This window comes from Cottoperca gobio, chromosome 1 (genome assembly GCF_900634415.1).
Source record: "Cottoperca gobio chromosome 1, fCotGob3.1, whole genome shotgun sequence".
Lineage (NCBI taxonomy): Eukaryota > Metazoa > Chordata > Actinopteri > Perciformes > Bovichtidae > Cottoperca > Cottoperca gobio.
In genome coordinates this window covers 8,971,432-8,986,541 of record NC_041355.1, presented here as the reverse complement: position 1 = coordinate 8,986,541, position 15,110 = coordinate 8,971,432, and the positions used below count along the sequence as shown (strand labels likewise).

The following is a 15,110-nucleotide window of genomic DNA, read 5'->3' as shown; positions in this document are numbered from 1 at the left end:
GTTTTTAAAGCTAATTTCTTAGAGTTTAAACTACAGGAAGTGTACTAGATTTGTAGCAGTTTGCCGTCAGTATATAAATGATATTATTCCCTCATGAAAAATCACGAGCTAATTAGCAAGTCTGTGGTCAGCAGTGCAAAAGGGGCACTAATTACCCGTCGTCACGTTTCTTCCTCTCAGAGTTTTTACTGCAGAGCAGAGAAGTCATGTGCACTGTTTTTGGCTTCATTAAAAAACTTGTGTTTACAGTGAAAATTTTAATTTAGTCTGAGTTTAAATGTTTTTTGGACTGGTAGACAGATCCTGTGACCTTACTGAGAACTCCCTTGAGGCTCACCTTGGAGTTTTAAATTTGATCCTCATTCTAGCCTTTTTTTTTCTCACAAAAGACAGAGTCACAGTCGGAAATGTCTATTCTAATTCAGTATTGATACTCTAGTTGCCATTTTTTTTATGTACATTTACTACAAACTGACAACTTAACGGCTAATTTGTTCCACAATGTTCTCATTATTTATATACTAAGTCAAAGATATTGAGATACTAAGTCAAACTATTGACAGAGGGTCTCATTATTTTGGGATAGTTTGTCATTATAATGACTTACAGTATCCATGTTTTTTCATCACAGTGATGGAAATGGGATTCCATTAGTTAGAGACATCATTATACTTCTGTTTATTTAAACTTTGAGGCACATTGACACATGTGTAGAGTGTTATGTATTCTCTATATTTGAGCTGGGTGTTTGTACCAAAACGTTGTATTAAGCGAGCAAAAATATTTAGTTTTTCCCAAAGTCCTTTATAACAAGTTATGTTTTTAAATATGTCATTTAATTGTGGAATAAATTAGATTGGTTTGATATTCTGCTTAGTGTAGCCTGGATATTATATATATACTGTAGCCTATATATTATATGACTTGACATGCAGTAAAAACATTTGGTAAAACTAATCAATGTGCTGCAATATCAGTGACTGAATTAAGGAATTAATAAGTAAGTCTTGCTAATATGCAGAAGAAAATGTTTCAGTAATTTGGTTTTAGCCAACTTATTCCTAAATTACAGTTGCCACTTCACATTGGAAAACATATTATTTCAAATACATCCATATAGTTTAACACACTGGCCTATTAATCAAAACTATATTTAGCTTTTCATCGGATTCTTGTTTAGTGTAATTCTATGTAAGGCTCTCAAATCACATTATAGCATTTAAAGCACTTTTAAAAGGAAAATATGACAACAAATAATAATAACACTGTACATTCAACTCCTAAAATTAGTCGGCCTCAACCTGGCACAGTAAATGTGCACCCAATATGTCCGTGATATTCAATAGAAAAAACTATTCTGTCATCATCACACCTAATGGCCATATTAATCTTCTATTATCTCTATCGTAAACATTTCTATAAAGTTCAAATGGTATCCTTCTAAATGTATTATGGTATAAACACAGTTAGGCTATTAGTAATGTTATATTGTTATTAGTACAGCTGGAATCAGCCCCCTCCCAGAATATGTCAAAGCTCAGAAATCAACATATTCACTGGCAGGGCGCATCCTCACACTATGAACCACGCATGCGTCAACGACGGAGACCCCTGACGAAGCTCCTGATTTGCCAGCCCTGGAACCTACCACACAGCCCACTATATTGCAAGGCTTTCCGGTACTAGCGCACCATCATTTGCACCTGCCTACTCTGTTGTTGTGGTTGGAGAGCTGGGAGGGGTCATTATTTCGCAGGCAGCCGTGGGAGGAGGAGGCATTTCTGAGACACCGACAGAAGCGTGTAGCCTCAGATTCAGCACCACAAGATTGAGGAAAGCGTCCGGATTGAGTCGATCTTCACTGTTCGCCGTGGGTTAACTGAACAGGAGGACTCCATCTTTTGGGAATACTCAGTGAAACCAGGCGCTGTACAGTTTGCGGACCTGCAAAAGGTGTCATCTCCAACGGTTAAAGGTGCGTAGCGTTAGTTAGTTGCATGCTGTGGTTTGTCAACTGGATGATTTTTTTTTTTGCTAGCAGCTTGGTAGCCTTACACTTGCTGCACTGACTGACTGACCCGCTGTGTTGCTAACATTAGCTTAGGCGAGGTCCGGCTTTTTTATTCATCATTGTGCTAGTTGAATGTGTAAATAAATCCTCGCACCGAAATACTTAACTGCTTACATGCTCCCCATGGCGTTTATGTGCGGAGCCTCGTTAGCTTGAAATCTCAGTGTCGCCCACTCTGCTAACGTTATCTAAACCGCACTCCGAACACTGCTATCCAGTGAGCCCAGTGCTGAAAGCCTGCTCCGACTGATTTGTGAGAGCCTGTCGGGCAGAGACAAGCTAGTCTGCTAGGCTAGTGGCTAAGCTAACTGACACCGGCCACTTTAATGCTAGTAAAATCTACAAGGATTCCCACATCTGCATTAACGGCTGTTTACTCGTTTGGCAACTGGTTCGTAATCATTCAATTTCTTCCCTCACGTAACGACCGTTTAACTTCTTCCCTTAGTGTGTTTGCAACACTCTTAAATGTCTTTGTTTAATACATTTGCCTCTTTGTTTAATTGGCATTCTTACGCACGGTTCCAATAAACTCATCACTCGTTATCTGCCGCATGAATTACAAGTCATAGTAATCTTTTGCAAATGATTTTGAATTATTTATTGCTCCGTCGTGCTCGACTAAGGGGTTTTAAGTAGCGCGGCACAAAGCCGTGCTTTGCCTCACTCTGCAAGTGTAACGGTACTTTATAGTCAAGTCTCTATTAGCTCTTTTAACACTGACAGTAATTAAGTTTAAGTCACACAGCTGATTTAAGAGTTGCAATTACTAGTGCCAACTGTTCCTCACTGTTACCTTACGGCATATACTGTGCATTCAGAGTTGGACTATTCAGCTAAAGCGCTGATGTCTGCCTTGTATGTTACATACTGCAGCAAACGGTTAGTTTATTACATTTGTATATTCTGCTATTCACCGGCTGAATTTTGTTTTGTTAAATTATAAATCCTCAATATAGTGTGTGTGAGGTGGGCTTGTTTGCATAAACACAGCAGTCAGGTGCACTCTGCATTCAACAGTACAGTGCAGCAGGAGTCAGACCAAATATTTTCTGACCCAGTGTCACATTCTTCTCCTGTAACTGGAGATCTGGGGGTCTCGGGTGCCTGTAGGGGACACATAGTAGCTGTATTTAGAATCTGAACTTTTGATTGACAAGGAGGCATGCTCACCCTCAATGTCAAGGCTGTGTGAGTCTCTGTCTTTCCCTCCGTATGTTGACCATGTCATTTTAATAGCTGGAAGAAGGGACAGCGTGCAATGGCTGAGGCTAAAATAATCTAATAATTCATATATGTTATAGTGACCATAAAATGTATTTGTTGTGTAGTGTGCTGTGCCTTTTGGCTTTTGAGTTTTAGAGAATAAATAAATACATATAATATGAGTGAGATATTATTTTTGGACATTCATAATACCACTTGATGTCCATCACAGTGCAAGAAAAAAACTGTTCATTCAAGAGTTTCAGCTAATAAGTATTTTCATATTCAACAAATCTATCATTTAGGTTTTTGTTACTAGATTAAACACTAAGTCTATAAATTGTCAGAACATGGGAAATGCCCATCACAATTTCCCAGAGTCAAAGGAGACATCTTTAAATTAAATACATTATTAATAATAAATAAAACAAATGGGCAAAGCAGCCAATCCTTACAGTTATTATTTGGCATTTCTGCTTGTAAAAGGACAAATCAATCAATCAAAAATGTTTTCCATTTAGCTTTCTGACAATTATCTAACGGAATTAATTAGCTAGTTAAATATGTCCCTCAATTAGTTACTCACGATTCATTATAACGTTTCCCTTCCTTTGATGTGGCTGACTAGTATAATGAGTAAGAACATTTATAGATTCAGTAAGTTTGCTTAACAAAAAATATACAAACTTAAACAAGACAAGAGCTGTGATTCCAGGCTGCCAAGCATGGAAAACCTTCTCTGCCCTTTGGGAAATAACTGCATATGTGTATCACTGTCTAACCATCTGCTTAAGACCATCTTTTACGCAAGGCTTATTTGTTTAACCTTTAGGATATTGTTTATATAATTTTACAGCAGACTACATCCACATTTAGGATTATGCTGTTAATACTAGATTGTTTTTTTTTTATCACTTTGATCCTCTGGGCCAACTTAATAAGCTATTTTGTTTTATTTTTGGAAGAAAAATACTTATATTTATATATATATATATCTTTCTGCTGATAGCCCATTTACTATTACTCATTCCTCATTTGATAACACCAAATGAAAGGGTTTAACAGTCACCTGTATGTAGTTTTCTGAATGTTTTGTCTCAGTTACTTATTGCCATTCGCAGCCTGGCTCTGTTACTTGGGATAAGGAACAGCCATAATTTATGGGTGAGACTAAGCAATCAATGGCAGCCCAGAGTGCATTGTGTTCTCCGTCTCCTGGGAGAGGAAACGTTATTGGCTGAACACCATGGAACCCCCTGTTGTTGTACTGAAGCGTAGCTTTAAGGTAGCCATGGTAGCCCCGCTTACTGGAACAGGATTGCCTCTCACACCCGCTCTTGCACAAATGCTTGATACTGTTTAAGAGATGAGAGATGAGGCAATAGAAACAACATAGAACAATCAATAGTTGTAGCACTCTTGTCTACCACATCAATTGTAACTCTCCTAACCCCATGGTGTGTATTGCCCGATGCTGCAATGTGAAACTGCAAACATTTTCACCAGGTTTATGGCTAACTGTATTTCTTTAAGATACAAGATTAACATATTGTGGGTTTGTTGGAGAAAGTTGATAACTTGGGCATATGTTAGTTTGGCTAGATTCATCAGCTGTTTCTTTAACGGTTTATATTATCCCACTCTGGTCTATAAAGGCAACAAAGAAGAGAAGAGCACTTTATTGTTTCAGGGGGGACAATAAAGTAGATGACCCAGCAATGCTTGAAAGTATAGTGTCAGCAGCAAGAAAGAACAAGGTTATTCTGTTACATCTACATTTGTCGTTTAGCAGACGCTTTTATCCAAAGCAGTGAACTAACTACTGGAACAGTCCCCCTGGAGCAACTCGGGGTTAAGTGGGCACAATGGTGGCAGCTCCTGGTGTTGAACTCACAACCTTCCAGTGTTCTATTCGGAAGCCTGAAGACCACCACCACCTCTTAAGTTCCTTTTCATGTGTATTAATCTGCCTAAGACCACACCCACATCCATAATGCCTTGCAAGAGATCTGTTGCTGTCGCAGTGAAAGTGTATATTGTTACAGCATAGCTTTATTCTTTATAGGACTATCTTTAAAACAATCAACCCATCCTTCCATTACACTGTGGGTGAGTGTGGTTGAATAACATTTCATCAAGAAACTGCTCACAAAGCATTGCAAAGTCATCAGAAGTCAGGCTGATACTTTGTCATTTTCTTTTGACGCTAATAGAATTTAAATGAATGAAAAGTGCAAAAGTATGCTTGCCCTTTGCGTCATAACAACTTTACTTTCATAGAAATATTTAATCAAAATGTAATATATTTTGCAGCTCAGTTGAGATATTCAAGTTGGAGCCACATTTTTAACAGCCTTTCAGAAATGCTGGACCTACAAACAAAAGCTGCCTAACGGATCTGCACATATTTTAATGTGTTGGGTGGACTCAAAATCACAGTGTGGAATATGAGGTTGACTTGATGGTGTAGTGTCCAGGTCTAAGAAGATGCTCATATTAGACTGCTTTGCCATAGGCCTATGTGTTGTATAATTTTCATGCAGCTATTGATCTATATTACATTTTATATGGTCAGTTGATATAATATGACTTTGTGTATAGCAAGGTAGCGTATGTGGGCTGACTTACAAGTACCTCTAAACATGGCGGTCAATTTCATGTGATGATTAAAATGATTAAAGTAGATAAAATGAGTGACCTCTTTGTGACCAGCTTGTAATTCAAACTGTTGATTTGCATTATAATTTGCATTTTAAGATGTTTACTGATGTGAATTCATATGGAAAATCTACAGCAAAGGTTGTAGGTAATATTTCAACGAGCCCCTGTGGCTATTCAAAACAATCCGCCACTAATTTATTTAATTGGTCCCCTTTTGAAGCAAACATGTGTGACATTTGTTGTAAATTAAAGATCACTTTTTTTGTAGCTTTTCCAGGACCTAGCCTATATAGTTTCTTATAGGCCTAATCATATCCCTAGTAGTCACACAACTTTTGGTTGCTTTTAAGGAAATGTTTTTATTTGTGTGCCTTGAAAATCATATTCTCTGCATATCTTACATTTAGATTTATCAATAAATATTTCTCTGCATAGTGTTTCAAATGTTTCTGTTCCTAGTTTTAAAAGCGATATTTATAATGATACATAAGCGGGTTTGTTTGAGTGCAGAGTGTGAACATACTGTTGCCATTGAATTGGCTTTTAATTGGTTAATGATTGCTGAATTCTATTTAGCGGTTTTGATTTCAGTTTCCTGGTGTTGTTAATGCTGGCTCACTGTCACCTCCCACTGGAACACTTCAATAGGACAGAGCCATCGTTAGTGTTATTAGTAACACCTGTGCTTTTCCTGCTATGACGAGTCAAAAAAATGTCTGCTGTGAGAAAGGCCTATTGTTTTCTAAAATGTACCAAGTCTGCTTACTCAGGCATGTCCACCCTATAACCTGGTCTTTTGTTGCCACGGTTAAACTATCAGATACTGGTTAAGGGTTAGCTTACAGTACTACTGGTATTGTACTCTTTGATGTTAGAGGTTTGGACAATATTTATTTTTTATGTTAAGGCGACATACAATAGGATCTTAGGAGCATAGAGCTGTGTGAACATTACATTACAGTTCATTTAGCTGACGCTTTTGTCCAAATCGACCTACAATAAGTGCAAACAATAAGTGCTATATGCAGTAGATGTGCTCCCTTACTGAGAAGGGACTTCCAGTTGATAAGTTGTTGTCGGAAATCTTTCAAACTAGCAAAGCATGGAAACCAGGAAGCTCTCTTTACAAAATGAACGTTGTTCTTTGATAACTTTTTTTAATTAAGGGATGCAATTACCTGTGGAAAGGTTTTAGTCGTATCAGTGAAAACACTCATGGAGAGGGAGCAAAAGGAGTTCATATCTCCCAAGAACTGAGAGAGTGAGATTTCTCAGTGAGCAGAGAGAACCTTTTCTCATTAAGATGTTGTAACTGGAGTGGGATGCCAAGCTACTGCCAAGATTTTTCACTACTGTTAATGATTCTCCCCCTAGCCTCCCACAGATGTCACAGTCTCTGGGGAAAATGTATCGATTTGGACAAGACTGAATTGTTAATAGTATCTTTCTTTTGTTTGTCGGTGGCCCCGTCCGTTCTGAGGGTATGAAGTGACAACAAAGCCTGTCTTCACAAGTACAGGCAGAACCACCTGGGCTAATTTTCAGAATTTGTCCAGCTAATGTGGATAAGTACATCACCTTTTATAGCTTGCTTCGTTTCACTCTTAGACTTCATGCTATACATGCAGACTAGAATGCATTGAACTGTGGGCATCAAAGTTGGAGCTGCATGTTTAATCTGGTAGTCATGGTGAGCCATGGATTTGGGCCATGTTGACTGTCTAGTATGACGTGTCATTGGAAGCTGTTATAATGATGGGCATATCAACCAATTTGCCGATAATATTAGGATAATTAAGTAGTCTATTTAAGATGTAACTAGTATTTTCAATGACACAGATATGCTTATTCTTTCGGTAGTCCTATATTTGATATCAGATAGGTGGAAATCACCCTGGACACTTAGCCTGCATTGCCATTTACATTAACTTGTTTTCCTTTGTACAATCAACAGCATTTATTTTGAGTGATTGCAATATGAAACAAATATGTCTTCATCACATGTTCTACCTGTTAAGACTTTAATTAAATCACAAAGAGTGTGGGTTTAGTGCCAACCATGGATTGAAACTGGTCAAGGTCATAGTTTATAAACTAGTTTCTGTCGACAGTGAGGAGTGAGGCTCTCTCCCATAGAAACAGACATCTGGTGAATTTTGCAGATGTTGCATGCAGGCATCAATGAATGGGCACAAACACAGCAGTTTGGTGAACTGTGCATAATTTGAGTGCAAACATTCAGTGTCATTCTTACTTGCACTACCTAAATTCTCTATCCATGAGAGCTCATGTTAACACATTTCTGGTGCTAGAAAGTTCCCTCTCTGCTTCGGCTGTGTCTCTATCTTCCACTGTGCCCCCTTATTGTTTTGATTCTATCAAAAACTAATGTGTGCAGTGAGTCTTGCAACAGGCCATTCGAGTGTCTCATCCTCTCGGTTGTTTCGTCCTTCTGAGGCCTCACTTCTACTCACTCCCTATCCACCCCCACCATAGGCTACATCTGGGACCAGTGTGGGTCCCATGTATCGGTCCAACTCCTCCCCCACAGTGTGTGCTCTGTCTTGGTGCATTAACTTTTCTATTGTTGGGTGACTGCTTTTTTCCACTGCTCTTACAGAAAATCTATATGCTGACCAGGGGCAGTTCTAGGATTTGACGTCCGGGGTTTAGCCTTGAAGCTTGGAGTGGGATGCTGGGGACATATTCTTTACGGGCAATTTCTTTTTTTATTTCAAAAGTTGAATACGTACGTTGCATGCAATTTGAAATGAACCTCTTAACTCAAAATAGGATAGATATTTTTTTTATAAAGAAACCAAAACATGGGTTGTTAAAATGTGCCATCTGCTTGCATACATTTTTAAGTGTATTCTCCATCCTCAGAAATTATCCTCATGTTTGTGTAGTTTGCTTCCTGTTGTACTCCTTTCTCTCTACATCTTCTATAGTAACTCACAGTTATCAATTATTAACCCACTAGTTATTGCTGAAATAAATCATAGATGTGGGCAGGGATGGCAGGCAGTAGCTCTTATTAAATAATATTTTACAAAATGTAAAAAAATGTCTTTATTGTTGGAAAATTGGAAAATAATTATGTAAGAAGATGAATTAGTTCAGTTCCATCTTGAGCTGAAATTGCCATAATTGGTATTGACTGCGTTGTGTTTGTCATGGCTGGACCAGCCCCGACACACTGCCCATACAATGTCCACTACTACAACAAGGGGGGCTGTGCTAGAGATATTTAGTGCACGAGCACAGAAAAAATACCCTGGGAAGGTCAGTCATGCTGACACGTGGAACATCTATTTAGACATTTAAGGAATGCAGTGTCTCATTTACTTCTACCTCTTACAACTACATCCTCACTTGGTAAATATGGTTTCTATAGTTGCTTCTGCGTATTGTAATTCTTTAGAAAAAATAAAAGCCTTTGCTGGACACCGTTATTTATTTTTTTACAGAATATCATAACTTCAGTCTGCCACGTCTAACTAAATTGTAAAAATGATGAGCGCTTTCACCCCAAAAAGCACAACACAGCTGTGGGGTTTAAGTCAAGTCAAATATTCTTCTTCCAAAGGACTTTACATTCTGTAAGCCTATGAATTGGAACGGTCACATTCATAATATGCATACATGTCATAAGTATTTGTATTTCATCTGACAATCAAATTCATGTGCTTAAAGAGATTCCCAATATAGAAATAATTGAAGGTTTAATTATTGAGTAGATCATTTTGGGCAGGCAGAAATGATTACAATTAGTTCAAGATGTGCATATATGTTCATTCTTTATAACTGTACACCACTCTCACACACAAAACCCATGTCTGATGTGGGATTATAAATCTGTATTCAACATTGGTTTGACCCATTTATACTAGACTACAGTCTAGGGTTCATCCCATAACATTAGTTAGGTTAGCTTATGACCTTACTGTCATGGGTTAATCCCTTGACAATACTCAGAAATAAGATCCAATCCTTGGATTATAGTTCCTTACACATTATGTGTAAGACTTATGGTTAAGAGTGTTATAAGTCACTGCCAATACTATAAGGTTATAGCAATCCTATAGTCATCCTAGTGTAACAAATGGTAATCCGGGTATTAAAGAAACCTGTGTTCCCTCTTTCAAATCAAAGCTGAGCATTGTCCGCTGCATTGGCAGCATGGCAGCAAAGCTAGGTCAGATGACTCATTGTCCCATTCTGACCGATGGCAAATGCATTGTTATCTTGTCACAACATTTGTGTGGAATGGCTCTAAAAAGCTCTTTGACTTAACAAAGTGCAAAAGTTTGCAGCTGCCAGAGGTCAGAATGGAAAGTTTTAAAATGCAAGTATCAATAGTATTTAACAAACTGATGTTAAATTAGTGTTTAAAAAGAAGAAAAAAATCATAAGAAAAACAAAATCTTGCCTGTGAGGCAGGAGATTAAACATTGATTACAGTAATTAGTAAAACTCAATGGGGTGTTTTACACAGTATGGATGGATATCACTGTATGGGATGGATTTTGTTAAGATAATAAAAATATCGATTTCACATGATTAAAGGTGCCCTGTGGCGTTCTCCTGTAAACAAACAAAATGTATGTTCACATTAAGCGCTCTCAACAAAATGCACTGTGTGTCCTCAAGGTCCTTCATCAAAGCAAAGCTTATTTTATTTTCATTGTTTGGTGCATTGCTGGGTTTGTTGGTAGAATTCATGTGTGCATGCACAATACAAACAACATGGGGATCCACTTATAAAAACATTGCTCCATAGTGCTATTTGTTTAAAAACTCCACACGGTACCTTCAACGCCCTGCTCCTGCTCCTGCTCCTAATCTCTGGGAAATAAATAAGTGGGATAGCCTTTGATAAGAGTCCTGCAAGGTTGTGAATCTTGTCATGCTTAAGTAATGAACCAAATTGTTTTAAATCTAATCAGTTTGGCACAAAATGTGATTACAGTGGAAAGCCGTCGTCTCCTCTGCTTTAGCCATTTTGTGATGACACAGATACATTGCAACATAGTTGCGGTAAAAGAGGGATTTGCCTTTAATAGTCCTCAAAGGGAAGATGAAATGCTCATGTGTTTTAGACTTCATCTTGGGAATTAGTTGGGAAGTACCCAAGTTCACAACATATGCTTTGACTGCAACATCCAAGCAGTACGGTCCACCAGGTACACACTCGTCTTCTGCTTTGAGATTCCAATTTATAGGCATTCAGATGTAGTTTCTGTCCAAATCTTATTTCTTATACGTAGGTAGCCTATCACACTCACAACTATGTCCACTTATACATAGAATACAGATATTCATATAATATAATGACAAATACTGAATGATAAACATGTGTAAATGTGCAGATAAGGCATAGTCCATTAAAAAACACCAGCAATATGAGCAGAACCGATTATTAGAACCTTATTTTGTTCAAAAGGTAGCAAATAACAAGTTCCAAGTAAGATTAAGAAGATCTTTCAGTTTTACAAATATAATAATAAACATCTCATTGAGGCTGAAGCATAATTTAATGTATCAATATCTTTTTGTGACAACATAAGACATTAAATAATTACGTCTGAAGTCTAATAATTGTTGTTTGTCCTCAGTTTGAAAATGTTACATATAAATGCAGCCACATTCTCTTAAACTTCTCTTATAATTTCTCTTAATTTTCTGTTAGGAGAAAAATAAGACAAGTCAATTCCAGATGCACCAAACGTTCTTAACCATCCAACTCGGCTCTTCCCCAGGTGTGCTGAATGATGAATCCAACTTGATCATAAATTGAAGGCGTGTGGCCAATTGTTTATTATTAGCATAGGTGCCGCTCCCTAAACACTATATAAGGTCAGGTGTTGTGCCGTGTGCAAATACTCTGGCACATTGCCAAGAATTGTAGAGATGCCACCTAAAGAAAAGGCTGTAAGAAGAAAAGGAACTTCAGCAGAAGTTAAATTGAGGTACCGATAAATAAACTTAACAAAGTGCACATGTCATTTTCCAGAGCGTAAGTACTGGCGTTATTATTATTAACTACATTTCATTATATAATACTCATGCTGCTCTCGACCACTTTGAACCTAAGAAGAGAAGAGCAAAACATTAGAAAAGAATTGGTGAATCCCCGAGTCAATCGGTACTAACAAAATAAGAGGACATTTGTTCTTGTATCGCTTCCTGCATGAGGCCCACGGTGTAGGTGAGACAAGCAAGATGCTGACATATATAAAGCACATTTGGAATATGTGGTATGGATATCACTCTTTTCCCCGCATACTATTGGATTGTAAAGACTGATGTCGGGTGTCAGAAAAACATATTGCAGTTCTCACTCGAGCATGTCCAATGAATATGGTTCTTATGTACACTATGTAGGACATCGCGTCAACTGTTTCCTATTCTAGCGCCGCTGGTGACACCGGTTGTTTTGCTTCAGAGGGCAGAGTAAAACACATGATTTGTCAGACACTAGTGCACTACTTGCAGGAATAGCAATGTATTTAACTGGTTTGAGGTGTCCCGATATAGGATTTTTATGGACACATTCCAGCCAATCAGGGGCAGGTGTTTTCAGAAGACGTGGTTTAAAAATATGTATTCAACTTTGCACCGTGTGCATTATGTTTTTACAGAAGGTTTTTTGAATCCCTAAGAGAACATGACTGCTTTGAATATTTCACAGGTTGTGCTCCACTTTGATCAGCCTATTTTGGCCGCTCTGAGAACATGGCTCTGGAGTGCAGCGATATGACAGGTTGAGCCTTGACTTCTGCTTTTAGAGACTCCCTCCTACTGCTCCACACAAGTGTGTGTGTGTGTGTGTGTGTGTGTGTGTGTGTGTGTATGTGCTTAACTCCGCTCTGAATCTGGGTCAATGCAGTGTCGGCATATTAACTTTGAATAATGACAAATGACAGGGATTGTATTCACAAAGTTAGTGTCATATGGTAAAGAAGCTCTGATGCCCATTTTATGCAGCGCAAGCAGAGTTTAAACTTTTAAATATTTTTATCTGTGACAAATATGCATGTATTTGCAAAACTCCAGGGCTAAGAATATTCAGAGAAACATTCATTCTCTCTGAAAACCCACAGTATATACCATTTTAAAGACAGTGTTGCAACATTCTGATCATATGTGTCTATGAAGAGAAGTCTCAATAAATGAGAATCTTGGATTTTGCCTTTCAGTGTTAAAAGGGACATTTTAACAAGGTCTCTCTCTCTCAATGACTTGTGCTCAGAATTTCTGAAGAATGTTTTCGTAAAAAGATATTCTAATCCGAAGCTGCTTCCCTTAGCAACACAATGTTTCAATGGCACGCATTACACCTTGAAACCACTTTCTATTAATCTTATGAACTAGGATGAGAGTACAGAAAATTGTATATTTTAAATATGTAATTGTTACTTTTTTCTCTTATGCATCGTTGCATAAATGTTGTGTTGTTGCTAAATGTAAATACACAATAGTATACTACTAGTATAGTACTAAACCTTGCCTGTTTTAGGACTTAGTTTGACCTTATTTCTCTGCTCCCTGAATGCTTATCTTGTATTAACCTCATTTGTTAATACATTCATGGCAGTTAAGTTAATCCATGGCAAAACTCACAGAAGGACGAGTGTTGATTTTGATTCTGCATTTAAGACTACCATACTCTATACATTTAGGGATATAGACTCCCAATGAGCACATTGAAATCACGCTGTAAACTTCCTAAGCGTTGAAATTCAATTGATCTACTTGAAAAAAAAATGGGAATAAATCTTGACGGTTTGAAATAAATGTATGTCTTGCATGAACGACATTTTCCTCTGTTGATTCAATAGTTTTATAAATGGAGAGACTGCATATAACGTGACAGTTATGGATCTAGATCTCTATCGAACTACACATCGTGCTGATAGGCGAAGGCATCCGTGTTTTATGTAGGACACTCGGGCTGTCACTATTGAAAAAGTGGAGTTTGAACAAATTTGATCTCACATGTAATTCTTTGGAATCAATTTGAATGTTTCTATATTGTAATGTGTTAGTTTGAGATACAGCGAGCTATGACTGTAAGCATGTGTGACCAGACAGAGCGCTATGCACTTCAATAACAGTCCTTATATTTCCCCATGTTGTGTCATACACTAGTGCACTATGTGTCTTGAGTAGTCATTCAGACAAAGTTGTGAATTGATCTTGCTCCACTGCTTCTTTCTCTGCTACTACTACTACATGGTTCATGGCACAGTACATATCATACCTTTTTTTTTTTTACATGAAATAATGGCTTGATAGATGGTGGCATTTGGTGAATTCTGAAGTCTGTAAAAATCCATCCATCCATTTATATCTGCTTATCCTTTTCATGGCTGTAGGGGGGCTGCAATGGGCAACAGGCAGGGTACAGCACGGACATGTCACTAATCTGTCAAGGTCAACACACACAAAAAGCCAAATGCAAAGGGGGGGGTTAGAGTTTCCAGTTTACCCCACCTGCATGTTGAAGAAAACAAAAGTCAAAGTGGTTTTCACCATTGTGTACATTAATGAAAGCTTTTTAATTACACAACAATATGCAAATTGTCTGCTTGAAGTTGTGACTTCCTCTTAGAGTCTGTGAGCATAGTAAAGTAGCAGAGACAGTATGCATGATGCTTCTCCATTGGCAAGTGTTTGTTACCGTGCTTTGACTTAATAGATGGAGGAGAATTTGGATATGATGAGGTAAAAACTGAAGTATTTTAATTTGTAAACTGACAAACTACATTGAAAAATGTTTTGCAGTCTTTACATCATTGAATGTGCATTACTCATACATGTATACTGTACTAGTTAATGTAATACACAATTAAACACACCATAATGTGACATATGTGAGTAATGTGAGTATACTGTATCTGAATACCACATACAGATATTTATTACAAAATCTGTTCAATGCAAATAGTATGACTAATTATATGTTTCCAACCATCAGTCATTCAATAATCATGTTTAACTTTATATACAGTATTACAGCTACAACACCACAGGCACCACATGTGGTTAAGACAGCACGGGCTTTCTGTTTGTGTTAGTCGGGCCAACTGTGTTGAATAGTTCTACTCATTGCCATCTGTTTTTTTTTTTTTTCTATTGCCAATGGACCGCTGGATGAAGTAGCTCT

General features: G+C 37.7%; 1 protein-coding gene across 1 annotated transcript in view; it reads left to right on the top strand.

Annotated features, from left to right (window-relative positions):
- Positions 1 to 1,719: 1,719 nt before the first annotated feature.
- Positions 1,720 to 15,110, top strand: part of ctnna2 (catenin (cadherin-associated protein), alpha 2) — a 279,750-nt gene continuing 266,359 nt past the window's right edge. Inside the window, exon 1 of the mRNA XM_029429381.1 lies at positions 1,720 to 1,975. The gene's annotated coding sequence lies outside the window, so the exon portion shown is untranslated. The remainder of the gene's footprint in view (positions 1,976 to 15,110) is intronic.